The sequence below is a fragment of the Serinus canaria genome, chromosome 7, assembly GCF_022539315.1.
Source record: "Serinus canaria isolate serCan28SL12 chromosome 7, serCan2020, whole genome shotgun sequence".
NCBI lineage: Eukaryota > Metazoa > Chordata > Aves > Passeriformes > Fringillidae > Serinus > Serinus canaria.
Window position 1 is genome coordinate 10,580,864 of NC_066321.1, and position 20,920 is coordinate 10,601,783.

Below are 20,920 nucleotides of genomic sequence, written 5' to 3' on the forward strand. Positions count from 1 at the left end.
CTAGCTCCCTCCTCCTTCCCTACCTCCTCCGCCTCCGCCTCCTTCTCCTCCTCCCCTCGGTCTCCGATGGAAAGAGTTGAAGCCGTGCTGATAGGAGCCGCTTGGAAGAGACAGCGGAGCGCCCGGGAGGACTTCGGTCCCAACTCCGGCCGCACCGCGGGGACGCTGCTCGCCGCCGCTCGCATGGCCCGAGGCGGCACTCCCTGAGCGCCGGGCTGGGCAGAGCCTCCGCTCCCCTGATCGCCCCGATCCGAGCCGTGCCCAGCCGCGCCGAGCCGAGCCCAGCCGCGCCGAGCCGAGCCCAGCCGCGCCGCGGTTGCCCTCGCTGCTGCGGCAGCCGGAGCGCGATGTGCCGGTGAGCCCCGCACCGGGAGCCCGGCGGCCACCCCGTAAGCGCAGCACGGCGGCGGCCCGGGGGGCGGGCGGCGGGACGGGCCGGGGGCGCGCAAACTTCCCAACTTGGCGGGGTCGGAGGGAAGCGGGCGGCGCTGGGAAGGGGATCCGGGGAGGTGGGAACCCCCAGGCTGCTCCGCGTCTCCGTCGCCCCCGGCGCAGCGCACGGTGATGGGGGCCGGGGGCAACCTGCGGGACGTGGGGGTGTGTTTGTGCCCAGCGCTCGGCGCGCCGTCCCCTTGCCCGCCGGGGAGCCTAAGGGGCTTATTTTTTGTCACTGTGCTCGCAGTCCGGCAGCGCTGGAGAGCGCGCTAGTTCGGAGGTGGCAGCGGAGGTGGTTTTTTTCGTCCTCTCTCCGCCACCTTCCCAGTTCTTCCTAAACCGGCTGAGGGAGGCTGTGGCGGGAGCGAAGGGGTGCAGTGGTGGCAAGCAGGATAGCCTAGACGAAGGGATATCAATGATTTTTGTTTTTCAGATGGTAATTTGTCTTTGTGGTAGGGGTGGCCCATTAAATTTCAGCTCACGTCCAGATGGAGATCAAAAGCGGAGGGGAGAGGGAGAGGGAAGCACAGAGCCTTGTGCTGCTCCTTAGATCCGTGCATTGTTAGAAACTTACGGGGAGTACATGGGGGGGTAGGATTTCCAGAGACAACCTTTGTAGATCCAGCTCAGATATCCACACCAAAGTTGGAGAGCTGTATTTACCACCACTACCATCTGCTCCTGGTACTGCCCAGGAGCACGCTTACTGTTAAGCCTCAGAGGAAACAAACAAAAGGTGTGCTTGCCAAGTCGGTCCTGAACCTGTCTCTTCATTGCCTTTTAGGTGGAGCATTAAGTATCGAGGAGTATCTGTGTGCTAAAGGTTCACTGGCCTCTGTTGGCTCAGTTTAGACTCTTTGATAATTTCCTGTCCTTAAAAAAAGGTCTCCAAACATGGTAGATGCCAGGTCCTGTTTTGTTGTTTGTTTGGGTTTTTGGGTTTTTTTTCCCTAATTTATTTATCTGGTTTTGGTTGGAGTTTACTTTTTTTTTTTCCCCATTTCTTTTATCTTAAAACTATTTATGTATGGATATATCGGTTAGGAACCATCATAGTAAAGTTCCTTATTTTGTTGTGCAAGTGCTCCCTCTCATTACAAAAAAATACTTATTTTCCTAAAATATAGTCTGAGCTGCAAGAGGTTTGATGTCTTTGCTTCTTGATGGGTTCAGTGGTAGGCTAAGACCCCAGGCTGACTGCACTGGGGACAAAATAGAAACCAACTAAACTAGAAGTTGTAATGGGCTTTGATTCTTACTGCTGCTTGAGATCACTAGAGATCCCAGGTGAGTGAAGGAGGAGGAGTGAGGGTAGCTGAACAAACTACTCATACAGAAAAGTACTGTTGTGTTGATACATCTGATTTGTAAGCACTCAAGGTAGAAAAATGGTCATAACTGCAGACAAAGTGGCAGTGGCAGTGGATAAGAAAAATCCTGCTGATACTTAACCAGATTTTTAACAGAGACTCAGTTTTTAAACAGACACTTGAATCATCCATATCTTTCATCTTTTCTCCTTTTGCTCTAAAACTTTTCTGATTGGATTGGGCCTCGGCACTAGGCAATAGTGGAGAATCTCTGTGTTTTATGTTATGCTTCTTGCAGTTTCAGTGAAGTCTAGGCACGTTGTTCTGTTTTTCTCTCTATCTTTTTTTTCTTTCATTAAAAAGGCCAAGTTTTTGTCCTCCCCTGCCAGAAACTCACTAATCCTGAAGTCATGGGGGAGAGAGAGATCCCACCCTTCAGAATATAGATATTTGCTTTGTTCATCCCCCCCAGCCTGTTTGGCTGATGGAATTGGCAGTGGTTGCCCTCCGTGACCTCCCACCCTTCCTGCAAAAAGCTGGGGCAACCAGGGAGGAGAAAATGTGCAAACTCCAGCAAGTGAAAAAGCACAACCCCAGAGGACAAAAGGCTTGAACAGAGAGATGCGGGGGATGAGGTTCTGCACAGAAAATGACTTTTAGCAAACTGGCCTTGATCAGTTCACATTGACTGGAAACAATTGCATGGGGATGGGTTCAGCAGGAATGTGGGTAGCCCAAGAGAAGCTCGATACAAGTGGTGCCGTGGAATTTTAGTTGCTTTGCAGTAAGATTAAAAAAGTTCCCAGACAGAATGGCTTTGGTCATCCTCTGTGATTGCCCTTTATTCCCCAGGCCGACAGCTGACCTGGGGGAACATACCCCCCCAGACTATAAACTCTTCTTCTTACCTTGCATGCAGTCAGTTGAAAAAGTGCTGCCTGACTTGGGCTGACACATGATAGGGCTCCCTAAGAGGGAAAGTTCCTGGGGAGCAGGCACTCTGTGATATTAAACATGGCTCGAACAATAGATTTCTATTTTAGTCAGGACAAATAATCATGCTAACAGACATACTAGGGTTAAATAAGACCATCTGCATGAATATATCTTCCCGAAAACAAATAGATGCCGGGCAAAGTTTCAGTGTGCAGACGGGGCTGTTGCCTTGCTGTTCGGCAAAAGGGGGCAGTATCCAACAGTGCCAGGGAGCGATCTGCCGCTGCCGCCTCCCTGCCTCGAACGCTGTCTGGTGCATGCTCGATCAATTGGGATCTGGGACTTTAGGGTGTTTTCCGGTAGCCCATACTCAGGTGATTCCTTGTAAAGACATCGGAGAGGTTAATTGATTGTCTAAAAGATGCGAGATCAAAGCTGTAACTGTTTTACTTTGTGTTTGCATCACTTCCATATGCTGGTGAACGACTGGAAGTTAAGGACAATGCTGATTGCAAAGGATTGCAAAGTCAGTTTTGTTCACACTTAGTAGGCTGACAGCAGCAACCTTATCCTGTTTTTACTGTACTGTTTTTAGGGAAAACATGGTGAAGCCCTAGCTTTGGAGTGCTGTTGGTACAAATGCCTACAAGGAATTATCATCAATGTTTCCATAGTAAGAAAATGAAACAATTTCTTCTCTAAATTTAACTTACTTTGAGAACTTGTTTGTTTCCAGCCTAGAGAAATATATCGATCCATCTCATAAAATATTGGTTTTAGAATGCATTTAAAAGCCTTTTCATCTTTCATTTATCTACATGGCTGCATTATTAGATTAGCATTTCTTAGTTCATTTTTACTGGGAGCCATGGGCAATTTTACTGAGGGTCTGTCATTGGAAAGCCACACACTGAACTCCAGCTTTGCCAGGTCTCCTAAGTGCTGCTTACTGCCTTCATGACAAGAACTGCAGCAGCAGGGGCAGACTGGCCCCAAGAGAGTGGACGTGCTGAGGAGTGGGAATCAGTCGCTGTAATGTGAAGATGTTCCTCTCCTGGGGTAGTGCTGAGAGTTTAGGTGCCAGTGTGAAGTCTTCAGCTGGATTTGCCTTGCTGCAGATCATGCCCACAAGATCATTTCTGGTATAAAGCTGAAAAAGGGAAATTTAATTACCTGGAGAGAGTGGTGAAGACAATTCAGAATGGTTCTCTAGGAGTAAAATTCATCAGTGTTCATTGTGTAGCAGCTGTGTAAGTACCAAATCACAGTGAAATCACAAAGTCAATCTTAAGTGATGGACTTAGCTTCTACAGACTGAATACTGTGAAGGTGAACTGCTACAATTTTGAGTAGGATCCTTGTGATTTAGTCCAGGAGACAAACCATGGCGTATTGCACTACCCCTGCTGTGCCTTGAAATGGGCTGTGTCCGAGTGTTGTTGCTTCTGAGGATCAAGTCAACAGCTCTTTGTTATTGTTCTGTTACTTAAGGAAACAAAAATGAACTCACTGAAGGCACTGTGTTGGTTTTATTGTAGGGATTGTTTCTCTTGCTTTTAGACTGCTGGCTTGTCCTGTGTTTCCAGTATCAGGAGTCATCCCATCTCTGTCCATGGTGGCAATTTTCATTAGTTTCAGTGGGAGCTGAGTGTGAGACTTAGACTGCTCTTTGAGCCTGCAAATGTGTGGACAGTGCTTTGCTTGCTGGAGATTATTCTTCAAGCACAGTTAACCTCAGTATTTATTTCCCCACTGTTCTCATTGTTGTCCAAAAGAAAATTTACTGCATGACAGCCGTTATTTCTTACCCCAGGCTCAAACCATGTGAGTAAAGTGCAGCAGAGCTCTGACTGCACAACTGTGACTTTCAGCACGCAGGGTCTCCTTGACTACAGCTCCGCGACTCCCAAAGTTACCTCTGCTTCAGAACTCATATAAAGCACAATTTTTTAAGGTCCATAAAAAATCACTCAAGGTGATTTTCTGAAAATGAGTTTATCAGTAGCAATAGTCCAGAAGTATTACTGTTATCAAAAATGTATCTACAAACCAAGTGGGTTTGTTTTGTTTCTAAATGTAATAACTCAGGGAGGTAATTTGCATGTGAAGGATGTTACCAAGTTACAAAGTATGACTCTGAATTGGTGGCAGGGCTATTCATGTGCTTATAATTGAACATGTACCAAAGCACTGTGCTCGTTAAGAATTGGTGTGACTTTATTTACTTTTTAGTGAGCTGTAAATCAGAAAATAAGTAAACATGCTGATTACTAGTTATAATCCCCAAATCAATTGTGAACACCTGTAGAGTTTATAAATCATATGTGTAATTTCATTGGTGTTCAGAGAGGGGTTATTTGTGGAGAAAGCACAGAATATTTTCTTCCCAGAAGCTGCTGTGAAGGAGCTTGATCTTACAAGGTGCTGCATGTTCCTCATTGTTGTTAACGCGTCTCCGGGAAACAGCACCCGGCACAACCAGACCCTGATAAACACAAACTGCAGCAGTGTCTGACCCCCGTGGCTTTGTTGAGCAGGCGAAATGCTTATGGGCTTGTTAGTATAGATAACATACTCCCTATTAGGCTGTTGCTGCAAGTTAAATAAATTGCAGATTGCCAGTTTCAAAGGTTTTACTTTATCCATGATGCAGCAACACGTGAACAGCTGGGACATAGCCACCTGCAGAGAAGAACCTCAGTCGTAAGTTTTATTTCTGCCAAATATTGTGCTGCACTCAAAAGCTTCATCATAACTTTATACCCATGAGGCAAACCCATTCCATAATTGGGAATATCATGTGAGTTTCTGGTAATGCAGAATGGATCCTCCAGTAGCCTTGAACCCTCTGTGCTATGGGGGATGTACCTTCATGCTAGGTAGTCTTAGATGTTAAGCAGAGATGCCACCTGCAGTCCTGCAGAGCAGCCCAGCTAAGTCCTGCACAGATGATCTCTAAGCCATTTGCAGTTTAGGAGTTTGTAGCTTTGGAAGTTTGTGTATTTTGCAGATTGTTTGTGCCATAGTCTTCAAAAACTGTTAGCTTTTAAGACAACCAGATGGCTTTATCAAAATATGTTTGCTGGCACCTGGAACAGGTGGATCTGGAATCAATTTATGCAGTGTAATTTTTTCCACACCCCTTTTGGAATAATTTTATACCCTGGAGCCACCTAAGGTGCTTATTATGTAGCCAATAGGGAACAGCTTCTGTCTGACTACATAAGATTTTACACATCTTTTATAGCTAATGCCTAGATTGAAATGCAAAATTTAGTGCTGGGAGTGCATGTGAATTTGTGAAACTCCCTGGAGAAAATGTGGGTGCATGTATCAGTGAATGAATTATGCTTCTCCACAGACAGAGAGTGGTTTGTTTTTTTTTTAGTGGTAACAAATGTCCTGTGTTCAGTGTTTGTCATTTTAAAAGCAGTAGTTTTCATTTCAAGTGCAAACCTTGTGCAAACCCTGTGCAGGTTACTGATGTAGAGTGAAAATGAAAAAAATAGCTTCAAATTTATTTGAAAGGATAACAGAATGAAAATTTCTTATGTGGTATGAAATTGTCAAGATCAAATTGGTGGTTCCAAAATATGGCTGTGACAGTTATGACTAGTTTTGTGGGAAAGAAGCAGATCCTGCCTGTTTTCTGAAAGTGCAGAAAACAAACTTCCACGAGACTTTGGCCACATCCTCATTCTTGCAGCAGATTCAGGGACAATGAGTTTACCCAGATGTGTGGATTCATAGTAACTTCAAAGGGGTTTTGAGTGGGTGCTGTGGAACCATCTGCCCAACTCGGAGGTAAGATTAGGAACTAAATCTGGGAATACTTTGGCTCTTAAGGGAAGAGAAGTTTGACTACAGATGGCCTGTTGGGCAGGTTTAATTGCTTTGCTGTGTTGCTTGGCCACGTGGAAGTTGTTTAGCCTGCTGTTTCAGCTAAAGGTTGCTTATTTTCTCCTCTGGTGCTGATTTACAGCACATCAAAGATAGGAGAGAAAAATAAGGCAAGAAAGGAAAGGGTAGGAAGTTCTCTCTGGATAACTCAGTTTGACACAGTTTGACAGGATAATATAGTAAATTCAAGAATGCAGAAGGAGATGCTTTTGTGGCCTGTATATATATATATATATATATATAAAACACATGGAAGGAAAACTCGGCTAGGTCTCTGAAGTTTGTTAGAGTGATTACAGATCCCCTGTCCTGCCTCATGTTCCTTTCTCTGCTCTCCTTTCCTGATTGAAGGTTGTCTGCCAGGAGGAGATTTTCACATGGTTTGGACAGGGCAATCTATATTTGTAAAACACTTAATATTTCACTCTCCGACCTTTTTGGGATCCATTCCACATTTGAAGGACATTTTCATTAGAAACACCAAGATGAGACTCAGTTTCTGCCTGCATCCAATGTGCTCCTCCAGTCCAAAAGAGCTTAGCTTTTAGTTGTAATTGCAGCTTGTAACCACCTACTTAAAATAAAAGGCAACAGGGGGAAGAATATCATTAGTGGCTTGTGGTAGGATAAAGATACATACGTGCTCAACATGAGCAAAATAGGAATGTGCACTGTAATGGTGTGCTGTTCTAATACTGAAAAAGGATGAGGTGAGGTAACACATAATATGAAAAATTTCACAGTTCTTGCTTTGTGAGGATAATCAAGTGATATAATAGTACAACTTAACCTTATTTCCATTTTAACATCCATGCTCAGCAGTCAGAAGTAATAATCATCAGAGACAGAAAGTGAGGCATAAAAGGACTGTGGCCTGGAGAATTTTGTGCTCATCTGTTAAAGGTATCATGAATAATGATGCAGATGGGCACCAGGTAGGATAGCCAGCGACTGAAATCTGTACAAATTAAACTTTGAAGTCTGTGAAAAGCTGGGCTTATGCAACTTGCTCAAGGTCAGAAAGTGTGTTAGTGGCAGAGGCAAGGTTACAAGCCCTGAAAACAGTTATTCAATTACTTAATTCTATAAGTGTAGTTAAATCCTATGAATGAAATATTTCATCTCGTTGCCTTCCTGCCTCAAAGCCCTAAACTCATGCCTTACAAGACTATGCATTTACCTGCATGCTCAACATTGCCAGTATGGAACTTTATTGTACAAATCCTTTACACAACTAAACAGTTCAGTGTAAGTTAATGTGACTGTGGTTCAAGAAAATAAGTACCCTGCTTGCATGTGCACTATCAGTCCCAGCATTTTCCAGATGAGCTACGGATTATTCCTGTATTTTGCATTTTCATATGCATACCAGACATGCATCTATACAGGTTGAAATAAAACAAAAACAAGTGATTAACATCTTTAAAATTTAACATTTCCCCCCCTTAACCAACAGAAATTGCTCCCAAGAGAGTAATTTACTAGATACATTCTGTATTTGTCGAGGACTGTACATCAGTAATACAAACCATGATTTTGCTAACGCTATGTGCTCCCTCTAATGAGTCTTTGAAATATTAAACCAGCTTATATTTGGAATGAGTTTTGCACACTTCCTTGTCTATGGTAGCTTTGCAAATCCAGGCTTCACTGTTTTGCCTCAGAGAATTATGAGTTTATTATACTCCTGGAATGCTAATAGCACTTCATTTTCTCCCTGAATTTCTTCTTCATATTTATTTATCGATTCTTCATTTGAGCACAGTTTCACAGATAATGATGGTACTACTGAGAATAGCTGGTGTGAGTTAATTTTAAGAAGACTGAAGTTACAATGCCATCCTTTTTTGCCAAAAATTTCTCTGCAAAGTTCATACACTAAGGCATCCAAAATGCTGAATTAGTTAAGATGACTGGATAAGATTACTGTGCTATATTTCATTTTTGGTTTCATCAAAACAAAGCACATCAAGGCTGACAAGTCTAAATTTAATTTTGCATTGAAAACTCATGGACAGATTTGAGGGTGATGTGCTTTGGGCAAGCAGTCTTTGGTCATTTGGTCTTTATTCAAAATGAGTTCATTGACCTGTGAGAGTACATATAGCAGGGTTTTTTGTATTTTACCCTTTAGTTTTTACCATTTTACTTTTGATTCCTGGGGTTCTTCCCAATCTAGTCCCTCCTCCCACAGTGATGGACTCCGGAAAGGTGCTTCCAATAATTTTTTTCTGTCTTCCCTGAAGGCACAGAACTTCCCCAAGCCAATTCATGTTCAAGCTGGTAAATTGTTCTAAACAGACATCCAATTTTGATTTAAATATTTATGAAGGGAGACAATATCCTGCAATTCTTGGTTAAATGTTTAAAATTTAGCAACTCTTGTGATTATGCAGCCCCTTAGTTGCTAGGTTCTTAGCCCTGCTATTGGTTCTTGGCCCTCCTCTTATCCAAAGAGGAGAGCATCACATTTTCTTGCTGTGGAAGTACTTTGATCTGTAGTCAAGTAATCTCTAAATTTTTTGTGATATTTCAGTATGATGCTGGATTTTCCAATGTTTTTTCAATCCTTATTGCTTGATGGCTCTTCTCTGAACTTTCTAAGGATGCTACTGGCCAAAGAAGACCATAGAAGTGACAGCTACAAAGGTTTGGGAGAACTGAAACAGCAGAGGTTGTAGAGCAGAACTGAGCAGATAGACAGCAGGAGATAAGGAGTGCAAAGTTGGAATGAAGAAGAAAAGGATAGTGGTGTAGGAATCTCTTGGCGTGAGGGGCGTGGTGTATTACATGCCTGGTGAAGAGCTGGAGTGGCTGCAATGGTTAAAGGCAACAGCAGGTTTTTACTGGCAGAGGAGGATGACTTGGAGCTGGGTGGGGATTGCAGCAGCAGCACTGCTTGTAAATCAGAGCAGTGTTGTATCAGGGGAACTCTGCAGGGAAATGTCAAAACATCTGTCTGCACTTTGCCTGGGCATAACCAGACTCTCATTCAGGAGCACTGCAATGCAGGCAAGGTGAAAAGAGACACTTTAAACTAACAGAGGGCAGAGTTCAGGCAGAATTTCTGGTGAGGAAGACATTCTATTCTTGCAAGTGTAAGATCTGAGCCTGCAAAATCAAACTCACTTTTGCAATCTGTACAAATTCAGTGTGTTACTAATTTCAGTAAAATGACCTGTGGATGAGGGTTTATTGGCCTATGTTTTTGATTGCTAACACAAGGCAAACGGTTCAATTATTTGCAAAAGGTATAGTAGTATCAGGTTGGCTCGCACTAACCTTAACGGTGATACCGGTGATACGGTTAGAAAGGACTAGAATCTTCCCATAAGTACTACAATTTCTGTTTTTAGTTTGGAAAGATGTTATCATTTAATGAAAACCCTTTGTTTTCTGGCAGCCCACTCGGCTATCCATTTACAAAGCTCTCGGAGGGCTTGGACGTCCATGAAAAGTTCAAGAGCCCAATTCTACTCACAGATAGATGAGTGCAGCCTCAGTGAAGAGCTGCAGTTGTGCTTGGCTGAGGACTGTAATACAAGCCCAAAAAATCAAAGGCAAGTTTGTACCTATGGAACCAGATTGCATAGGGATGATATTGGTCTGGAGGCACTCTCCAAAATGAGGTCTGCCACATTATGCTGTTGCAAACCCAGCACCAAGAGAAGCATTTTTAGTTTTAATTAAAACAAAAACATGAAACAACATGATCTCTATTTCTGCTGAATTTTAGGCTTCCACATGTTTGAGCATAAGACGCAGAAGTAATTGATTAAAAGCAGAAGTAAAATAATGAGGCTTGCTTTTTTTTTTCCTTTCCCAAACTGATTCAACTGAGGAAAGAAAAAAAACAAACTTCTGAAGAGTTAACTTGAGATGAGTAAGACTTTTCTTCACAAATAGACCAAATGAACTACTGAAGTGCTTCAGTGAAGTTATCACAGCAGCCTTGAGCCAGCGGGATTCTTTCCATGGCAGACTCCTACCTGATAGAAACAGGGGTTTAAATTAGTAGTTTAAAGAATTGGAAATAATCTGATACATGTACTTCTAAATATGTAAGGTATTTGTTGAAGAGACAAGAGCCTGACCCTACAGCCAGTGACACCAGTAGGAAGAGTTCAATTTTTGTAAGTTAAAATTTGATTTTTCATCTTAAAAAACTCCATAAAGTTCACATTCTGCAGTTCTTATCCAATGAATATTTGGTTTTGAAATTGCCATACTACCTGAGTCAGAGCTGCAGGAGATGGCCCCACATTTTCAGCCTGACAGTGCCTCTCTAAAACGCAGTGGTATAATTTAGGTGTCTCATTTGTTTTGAATAGCAGATCTTACATGTCTGTCAGTCACAAAGACTTGATAGACATGATTAGAAGGCAGGAGATCAGGAAATGTGTGCTTACCACAGCCAACTCTCCCTGGTGAAAAAGTGAGTGGCTTGGTAGCATATTTACAATTAAGGTGTAACTGAAAGCTTTTTTAAAACTGTGCTTTGTAGACTGCATTGAAATAGTGTTTTCTATTATGGCCAGTTTCTGGAACAGATTATCATGATTGTAGGAAGCACTTCAAAGCAGATTGATGTAGGAAGATCTTTCACCAAAACCTTCAGCTTCTCTGTAAAACAGAAATCTACAAATGTGTCTGCAATCTGGGTTGTTTCAGCTACAACAGCATTTATTTGATAGAAATGGTCTGCTCATAATTTCCAAAGTACTACAAAGCTCTTTTTATTTTGCTGGCCCCTCCATTTCACAGTGGAGTTCAAAGGTTGTGTTTCCTTTCTCCCATATCCTTCTAAATTTCTGTTTGGTATTTTTAAAGGCTAAGATTTAAAGATTATAATGAAATACTGAGCTGCATCTGATAAAGTCAGACACTAATTTAATATATTGGTGGCCAGACTTTCATAGAACTGACTGTAGCACATTGTCCAGTCCATTCCTCCAGCTCAAACAGCATCAACCAAACCTCCACCATTTAGCTAAACATATGCTCAGCTGAACTAAACCATGTTAGGAACTGGAAATGCTCTTAAAATGTATTAATTTCTGAATTTTCACACACGGTTAGTGATATTCCATTTCATCAAGACTGCTAAAAATTTTACTTATAGGCTAAAGTCTCTGTCTTTGAGAATTGAAGTCTTCTGCTTACTAGCAAACACCAAAGCAAATGTGAAAAGCCATCTTTCTGGTTGGGATAAAACCAGGTGGTAACAGCACATTGAACTGTGGTGGGGTGCCAGAAAATACTTCTTGGTTTTCAAGGATGTTGAAAAGAGAGGAAGCTTGTGCAGAAAATGAAAGGCAGCTGTAAGAACAAAGACAAGAACCAATTAGAACTGTCTTGCTCCACTATATTTAGTAGCACATGCAGAGGACAGGAAGAAGAATTTACAAAAACAGTCATCATTGTTATTTTGTGCCTTATCCAGCTGTAATATAACACACTCATTGCATTGTCCTTTATGAGTCTTAAGTGAACAAATTGATTTTTTATCAGGGAAGAAGATGAGACAAAGAGAAGTCAAGTCTCTAGTCTAAACTCGTAGAGGGCAGCAGTGAAAGACAGTCCTGCAGCCACAAACATTTTTTCTTGTTTGACAGCAGAAATATGATGGATTCTTTATATTAAACAGGGGCCTTGAAATAGTCCCTGTACATTCTGGGAATTTTTTTTTTTTCCTATAAAGCAAGGCTGAATGCTGTTGAAGAATATATTATGAATACTTATGGTAAGTGTTAAAAAATAAAAGTTTTTTATCCTCAGAGTCATTAAATGAACAATTCTGACAGTTCAGAATACAATTTATTTATCAAATGTGGTGAATAAATGAAGTTATCTTATGCAGAGGACTTATTCTGGTTCTTTCTGAAAAAGTGCAGATCACACTCAAATAGGCTTCTAAAGCAGGCGACTCTGTAAACACTTCCTTACCATTTCTTTTCTCCAACATAGAAAATTAATAGCCAAGCACCAATTTTGTCTGTATTGTTAATGAGCATAAATTAATCTCCTTAATATGTAGCATGCTTCTTGCACTTACACATAATTAAATAATATTTGTTCTTAGAAGCTATTCGTCCTGTGTAAACCTGCTTCCTGAGTAAATATTTCTTTAATTACTAGAACAAATAGATTGTGGGATTTGGAGTTGATTATCACAGCATTTCTTTTCCTGATGTGTGCTTCAGATGTGCACAGCAGAGAGGTATACTAAACACTGCCAGGAAACACAGCAACCAGCTTTTTTTGCAATTTGAAAATAAATATGTCTTATGAATACTTCACACCTACAGAATCCTTCATTTGGGGATTATAAAGTGCTTTGCCATGCTTTGTGGATATTATTTACTTCCATTTTTGGGAAGGCTAAAGGGAAAGGGAGAGACAGACTAGGGCCCATTTGCAACATCCCCATGTTGTATTAATAGAGATAGCTGTGCTAAAATGCTTATGGTTGTATGCAAGTTGTGTAGAACAGCAGAGGACATGGCTTTTCCTACAGGCTAATGAAGTACAGCCTCTATTTTTGGGTGTCTGGTAATGCATTTCTGGTCTCAGGGGTCCTAAAAGCTCAAAGCAGATGGAAGTCATGGAGAGTTAGAGACAACTAGGGATCTCAGAACCATGTCTCTCCAGCAGGGCACCTCAATGGCTTATGACTGGGGTGTGCAGTCAGTGTCAGAGCTGAGAGAGAAGTACAGGTGCCCAGTTTCCTGGACAAGCTGTGCCAGAACAGAACAATTTAGTCCCAAATGCATATCCTTGTCTTCCCTGCACAACTCATCTAGGAGGTTGGAAGTTCTATGTGAATAGTACAACAGCAAAGCCATGTGCCTGTCCTCAGAGCCTGTGTGCTTGCCTCTGGGAAGGTGTGTGTATTTGTGGGTGTCGCTGTCTCCCAAGACTTTTGTATGTTGCGACTGAATAGGAGTAATTCCCCAGAAGTTATGGGAGAAATATATTTCCTGTGGGAGGAGGGGTTAAGAGTTATCAGCATCTTCATGTTTCTTAGCTGCAGAGTAGGGAGTTTCTGATAGGGGAGGGTAGATTTTGTGCTCTGACTTTCTCTTGCAGAGTTAATTAGCCGGAGTTTAAAGCACTTCCTCTCCTAAACTGGAGTTTCTTATGTGGGAAAGAGAGGTAAGAGGCCATAGTCAAATGAGATCCCCAATTAAGAATGCAGGTGAACAAGGCTTGTAAATGACTGTCTTGAGTCTGAGCAGAAGATCGTGTCTGCCAGTAAAATACTGTTTGGATATACCCTTAATGAAAAGGAAGGGTTTATTGTGGAGTCAGCAACCAAACCACCCTTTCTGCTGTTAGAGTGGAACATGTCACATGTGCTGAGCCTCTTCCTGGCTTTTCTTCAGGATTTCAGGGAATGGAGTAGGCATTTGGGGGAGACTTTGGAATATCAGAGCTGAGAAGGGCAATGAGATACTGCATAGTACCAAGTTATTGGGAAGAGTTCTTGGCACCTACTTGTCTTTTGATGGATTAAATTCATAAAACCATAATCACTCACACTTGTTCTTACAGAAGTCCCGATTTCTGACAGTTGCTGGTTTATTTTTTCCTCACTGGAGCTTTTAGAAGTAGCTGAACCTGGTCAGATGATGGACTGTGAAGGAACAAATACATCACTTAAACAAAAGCCTCTTTAGCATCTTTAGGTTTGGATTTTTATTTCTCTGTGCACATTAGCTCCAAAAGTTTGCTGTTTTTTCATGGTCCCTGAGGGCTCTAGTTTGACAGCAAAGGTGTCAAGTGCCCAGGTAAGTTCCTGGATGTTGGTAGTGCTAATACAGCCTGTGCCTTGTCAGCTATCACAGGTGTGCCTACCTGTGCAGGGATTGCATCTTCTTCCTGAGGTGAATGGTAACTAAAAAGTGCCTTTATGTGCTTAGTGTAATCCTCTCAACCACAAGAAGATGCTCTGACTGTGCAATACAGTATCCACTCGGGGAGTTAATAGGAATTACCAGTTGCAATTGAGATTTACATCCTGGATTATTGGGCAATAATTTCCTTTTTCAGGAAGTTCTAATTGACACTGAGGTCAGATGATGCTGGGACAGGAAGTTTAGACCAGCTCCAGGAGGATGTCTGATGAGTGCTCTCTGCCTCAACTTTCTGTGAATGAGTATTAGAGTACATTTAATCTGTTTTGGTTTTTGAGATCAAAAGTTCTTTGGGGATGAGAAGTTACTCTGTGGATAGCAACTTGTGCAGTGGCACTCATGTGGAACCTCTGCCTGACTCTAACTCAAATAGCAGTGGAATCCATCTGAAATCCAAGCACCTTGTGGTTTAAATGCTTTCTCTGTGTTTTCAGATAGCAATCTCTTTAGCTCTTTGAGGCATTTAATGAAAATTGTTTTAACAGGACTGCAGCATCATAGAGAGCATTGTGTGTGTTTTTGTGCAGTGGGGGGTGCAACCATACAGTACAGCTGGAGCTGGAGCATTTTACTGTGCTGTGACAGGTAGCATCGATTTTACAGTTAGGTGAGACTGATTTCAAATGTTCCCTTGTTGAGTTTATTGGCACCTACAACTAACAGTGTTAAAAGGTTAAATGGTATGTACGTTACACTGCACACAGCCCCAAAATTTGTTTAGAGAACAAAACAATAGTCTCTTGTGACTGGTCCTTTCACCCTACAAAATTTCTGTATGTGGATGTCTGTCCTTAATGAGATTGTCTGAGAACACACAGCCTTACATCTTCTCTGTGCCTCTTATGGAGAACATTTCTGGCTGAAAACTGAACTGAAGGAAGGGCAAAATGGACTCTTGAGCTGAACATTGGCTGAAGACTCAGAGAATGTTGCCGTACGTGGGGATGGTGAGATGACACAATGTCAAGGTTTCGTGCAGCAGAGTGAGATTATTGGTCTACACAGCTCTTTATAAAGATATTCAAAAGATTCTGTACTCAACTCTGACTGATCACCACCCAGCCCACTGACCAACAGTTACCTGCTTGCATTCATATCAGGGGTTGGCTCTTTGTAGCCAAACCCTGCTCCTCTTATGAGGCATACAGACCATCTGCATGGTGTCACAAGAGAGCACTTGAAACACCTGGGAATGACCTGGACTTCATGGCAAGCATCAAGTCCTGTCACATGCTTACACTGTGAATATGAACTTGTCCCATGCACACTCCATCATTCATTACTTAGTCCCCCTACAAAGCAAACAGTATTTCACAGGGATGTTGTAAGGCTTTGGTATCTGGGATTTGTAAAGCTCTGGGAACACTTAGTCTGGGCCAGCTATAGAGTTGCAAGTATTAATATTGGTTGCATTCAAGTAATTCTGCATAAATGTCAGCTGCTTTGGTCTGTGGTAACAGTTAGAAAGGGACATGAATTGGCTGAGAGATATGTGCTGTGATTGCTTATATACAAACCTGGCAGTTGGTGAGTTTTAACTTCTAAGCTCTTCTCTACCAGCAGCTCACTCAGTGCCTTGGGCAAACACTGGGAAGTCAGTATCAGGTTTCTCTGTTGAAGTAATAATGCTTAAGAAAAAAATAAAGAAGATAAACAGCATTTTCTAGAGTTGTAAGAATTATTAAAATATTGCTTTAGAAGAAGTGCTATGTATTTTAATTTTTTTCTAATCCCTGTATATTAGTTATATGCAGTCTGAAGCAGTCTGAAGAACAACTCCCATTTGGTGATTTTCATTTGAAATGACCCTTTCTTACATCAAAACAGCAGAAAGGACAGATATGTGCTATTAAAAACAAGATGTTTTACTTCAAACTGGCAGCATTATCTCTGAAACCCACCCTGCCGGAGCAGTGCTTTCAGAAAAAGTAGATTCCCAGCAGTTAGCTGCTGCTAACTCTTTAACTTAATTCCCCAAGTTTTTTTGCAGAACAGCTGGTATTAGCTACCCTTACTTCCTTTGATCCAAGAAGTTTGCATTTCCAGTTCTTAGATTCCTCCACATCTGTGCTCCCAGTAACAAGCAGTGATCAGCGGTGAGTCACTTTGACACATTGAGTGTCTAGTGTTGGCTTTGCTCCTAGTGACATGTGCCAGCCTGGGTGAAAAAAAAAAAAGAAAAGAAAAGAACATAGACCCTAAAGGCATGGTAACTTGAATTATTTCCCTTCACCTCTTCCTGAAGTGGAAATCCAGCTTGCATATAGAGTTCACGAACTGGAAACAAGCTGCTGACTCTGTGGCTGCTGTTGGCCATGAGCCTCCAAACCTCAGCATTCAAACTGAAAGCCAGACCTCTCCGGTGCATTAGGACTCGCACACTAGTTTTAATCGTTGAGCTTCCTTTCAGGACTAAGAGATTACTAAGGAGTTGCCAAAGCTCTCTTGTCCATATTCCATGTTCCTCTGATTCCCTAGATAACTTCACTTTGAAATGGGCTGCAAATGAAGATGCTCCCCATTCTCTCTTCTCCAAATGTACGTCCAACAGCCACTGAAGTTTCCATCAGCTTGATTAGTTGGCACCAGCTCTGACATGTTCTGAAATGATGACAGCAAGTTTTCTTTATAGACTACCCCTTTAAAAGTTACTCAAGAAGTTACCGTATTTGTTCCTTCTGAATTTAAAACCTATGGATTGGCTATGAACTTCCAGCTGCGGGCCTGATGCAAAGACCGCTGACATAAAAGGAAGAACGTGTCTTAAAATTCCTTCCACTGTCTTCAGGTTAGGCTGTCTTCTGAAGATACTTGTCTTCTAATCTCAACCAAGCGTTCTTGAGGACTGTGCATGTCTTTACTGTTTCAGAGTTTTTTCATTTCACTCCTTCATGCATGCCTAGTTAACAGTTCCTCTCATTTCGAATGGCTTGTGGTCTGTAGAAGCAGGTTGGTTTTCATTACTGCATCCGACATGGATGGCTACCAAGATTGTATTTTAATAGAAGGTAGAATAGATCAATGTTGTACAATTGAAGTTGCAGCCAATAGCATATTTTACCTTTAAACTAGTGAGTCTACCAAAGTCAGTATTCTTTAAATTGGAACAGGGACTGTACATCTGTGCAGTACAGCTGGAATACACATTGTTAAGGGCAGGGTGTCCTCTCCAGGGCCTGGGTGTAGCACTTTATATGCTGTCCACCTGCGAGGGACTGTTTTCACTTGGCTGCACTGAACTGTGGTCATGGTTGAAAATAAGCAGATTTGTTATTTAATACCTTTGGCAGTCTGACAGGTAGTTTTAGTTAAAAATCTAAAGCATGCTTGGTTGGCATCCTGTTCCCATCAGGACGAACTCATGTAGCAGCAGCTCCCTTTGCTTATCCTCTTCTGTTAGGGGTTTTATATCTGCTAGAGAGAGAAGGAGTTCTAGGGTGTTGCTGTTTGCTGAAAACAGTTTGAGAAGAGTAATCACAGTCACTGCTTCTCAGAAAGAGCCTTTTGGCTCTGGCTGCCCTCTTTGGTCAGGGGTTTGAGGATAGTATTTCTCAGCCTAGATTTCCTGATGCATGGAAGTGTTCTGTGTTAGCCTCTCCTTAGAGGTTGTGGATCTGTTCTGGTGAATGCAGCAGGGCTGGTCTCTGTCGTTTTTCTGTCAGAAAACCCCTCAAGAGCGAGAGCAAACTTTGGTTGAATTGCCTCTCTTACAGGCTCTTTAAATTATGTGGCTCTTTTAGATGGAAATGGGCTGAGCTCCAACCTTTCTCATGCTGTTTGCCCTGTAACCTCTGTTCCTTTCCCAATTCCCATCTGTATTGTCTGAAATAGGCAAGCTCCCGTCTGCTGCAGGCTGGGCTGCTGCTGACAGGATTGCTGCCCTTCCAACAGGGCAAGGCCCTTCCCTCCCTCTTCCCAGTCCTTGCAGACTGCAGTGCTTGGATGTTGTCCTCTGCTTTCATCCTCAGAACTGTACCTAATCCAGTGAACACAGCTGTTTGTGTTTCACCAGAAAGCCTCCCCATCTGTCTGGGGGCAGGTTGGGTGGTAAGGGACTGAGGAGTTTTCAGCTACTCCAACCTTGGGCTGAAGTACAGACTTTTAATGACATTTCCTCCTGAATGTTAACGTTAGCTGGTTATGAAGCCAATAATGTGTCTCTTCATGCCACTCGAACACTTTACTAAGGGTGAGGGCACGATTAGTCATTCAGCAGGCAAACATCTGGTGCTTTTGTGTGCCCTGCAGCTCTTCCTAGTCGGGAGGCCTCACCTCGGCCTGGCTAAGCCAGGAATGTGTTACCACAGGCATTTTAATTTTATGCTTTTAACCACCATCATACATGAGCAGGGAGTAAAACTTGGTTTCTCATGTGTTCTTTTTCAGTTCTGTATCCTTGTATTTCTTGTAGATCCCAGCTCATTCTGAACAACAATTTGTCTCTCTAGGTATGTGTGATAGATAAGAAAAATAGGATTTTTAGAGAATCTCTAAACCACTAGCTCTGTCCTTTCATGCAGAATAAGTATCAGAAAACTAGGGAGAATAAAAGATGTCCATATTCAATCTCTGCTCCTTTCCTTCCCATGCTTGGCTTCTCTTCTGAATCCCAGACTTACCCTTTGAACATGGCAATTCATGACTGATAGTTGAATCATTGCAAAACCTCCTCCTTTTATTTCTTTCCCCTGACATTGTTTCCTTCATCTCTGCTAACCCACACAGGCTTTTAATTCTAGAGTGACAACAAGTTTCTTTGTTTTTCACAGATGGGAAACTTCCTTTCCAAATGTCTCTCCTTGCTGCTTGCTGAAATAACTGGCTTCTCCAGCACTTCTAGCTCTTAGCACACTTTTTTCCTGTCTCTACATAAAGCTGCTCACTTTGTCTTTTGTTTGCTTCATGTCATCTTCCAGGAGCTTTGTGAGATGTGCCTGGGCTCTTAGTCCGCCTAGGCTAGGGCTGCTGCAAAGTGTATTGAAGTTTGGAGCCTGAGCTGAAAGTGCATTACAGCTGCTAGGAATGCAGACAGTGTCTGTAGCCAGAGCCCGGAACTGCTCCAGGTATCTCAGCAGATCTTAATCACAACCTGTTTTCTTCATCCAGGCATAACTTCCAGGCACACTCAGACTCAGACAGACAAGGTGCAACTGCTCTGTTGTTTTGCAAAGTACAAGGAGGCCAAGTTAAAGTGATCATCACCATCATCTGGTGATCTTTTCACCACAGAGTAAAATCTCTGTGGTGAAAAGGCTTCACTGCATGATATTTCAGTAATTGTAAGGTGACAGTACAACACATTGTGCAGGGAGAACTTTTACTCTCTGTCTGTTGGGTAACATGCATTTATGGAGACCAGTAAGAATAGTGGGGTCTGAATCTTTTAACCCAAAGAAGAATTATTAGTAAATCATAAACTAACTAGAATTGGGGAAGCCTGACAGCGTATCCACTTTATCTATTACTACTGTGGAATTGTTCCCTACAATGCATTCTTTCCTGCTGGCTTTAAATAACTAAGCACCTGTTGCTTCCCTGGGGAAGGCATATCATGGACCAGTAGTGAACTCTAACAACCAGCCTAAACTTTTCTTAATTTTTTGCCCATCCCCCCAGCTAACTCTTTCAAGATTTTTACACTTTTCCAGTATTTGTAGATGGCTACCATACTTTATGTGAGTGATCAGTAAGCTTCATTCTTACAAATTGCAGCTTAATACTACAAGTTTCACTATGGAGATATACATCTTCCAGTGCCACCACTTAATGCTCAGCTCAAACTCCAGCCTGTCCTTTGTTAAAACAGCTTGTGCGTCTTGTGGGCCCTGCGTAAATCTGTTCCTTTGGATTCCTTTGAAATGTGGCACTGCAGGCTTGGAACAACATGAGTCTGTGCTGTGGAAAGCCACTCACTCCCTTTTTTGATATGTGAACACCTGTTTCTTTCATTGCCCTAGGAAAGTGATTTTGGCTGATAAGTCAGGACAGCTTCTGAATGGGGGCTTGTGCATTTTTAGTACAGATTGCTGTTACAAACTGTGTCTGGGCGTGTGTGTGTGTGTGTGTGTGTGTGTGTGTGTGTGTGAGAGATACACGGGTACAAATGTAACTGAGATACTTCAGTCTTCCCAGCTCTGAGTTAGGGGTAATGTCAATTGCAGGGACTATTGTAAAACTTCACAAACCAAATACTAATCACTATTGTATCAAAAGTGTGCCTTATCTTCAAGATAGGCTCAGCTACCACCAAATCCTAGAGAAACCTTTCCTTTTGTCTTTACCAGATCTGAATCTGAAAGGTTTCAGAGGAAATACTTCGTTTTAGGCTATTTTTGCCATCCTTCAGCCTGGTGATAGGCCACCATTTTCTTTTATTTCAGCTCAATGACCAAGCTATCTGGAATTACATATCAACCCCTGTTT

At 42.3% G+C, this 20,920-nt stretch overlaps 1 protein-coding gene across 1 annotated transcript in view; it reads left to right on the plus strand.

Annotated features, from left to right (window-relative positions):
• Positions 1-291: 291 nt before the first annotated feature.
• SEMA5B (semaphorin 5B) overlaps positions 292-20,920 on the plus strand; it is a 266,007-nt gene continuing 245,378 nt past the window's right edge. The window contains exon 1 of the mRNA XM_050976873.1: positions 292-355. The gene's annotated coding sequence lies outside the window, so the exon portion shown is untranslated. The remainder of the gene's footprint in view (positions 356-20,920) is intronic.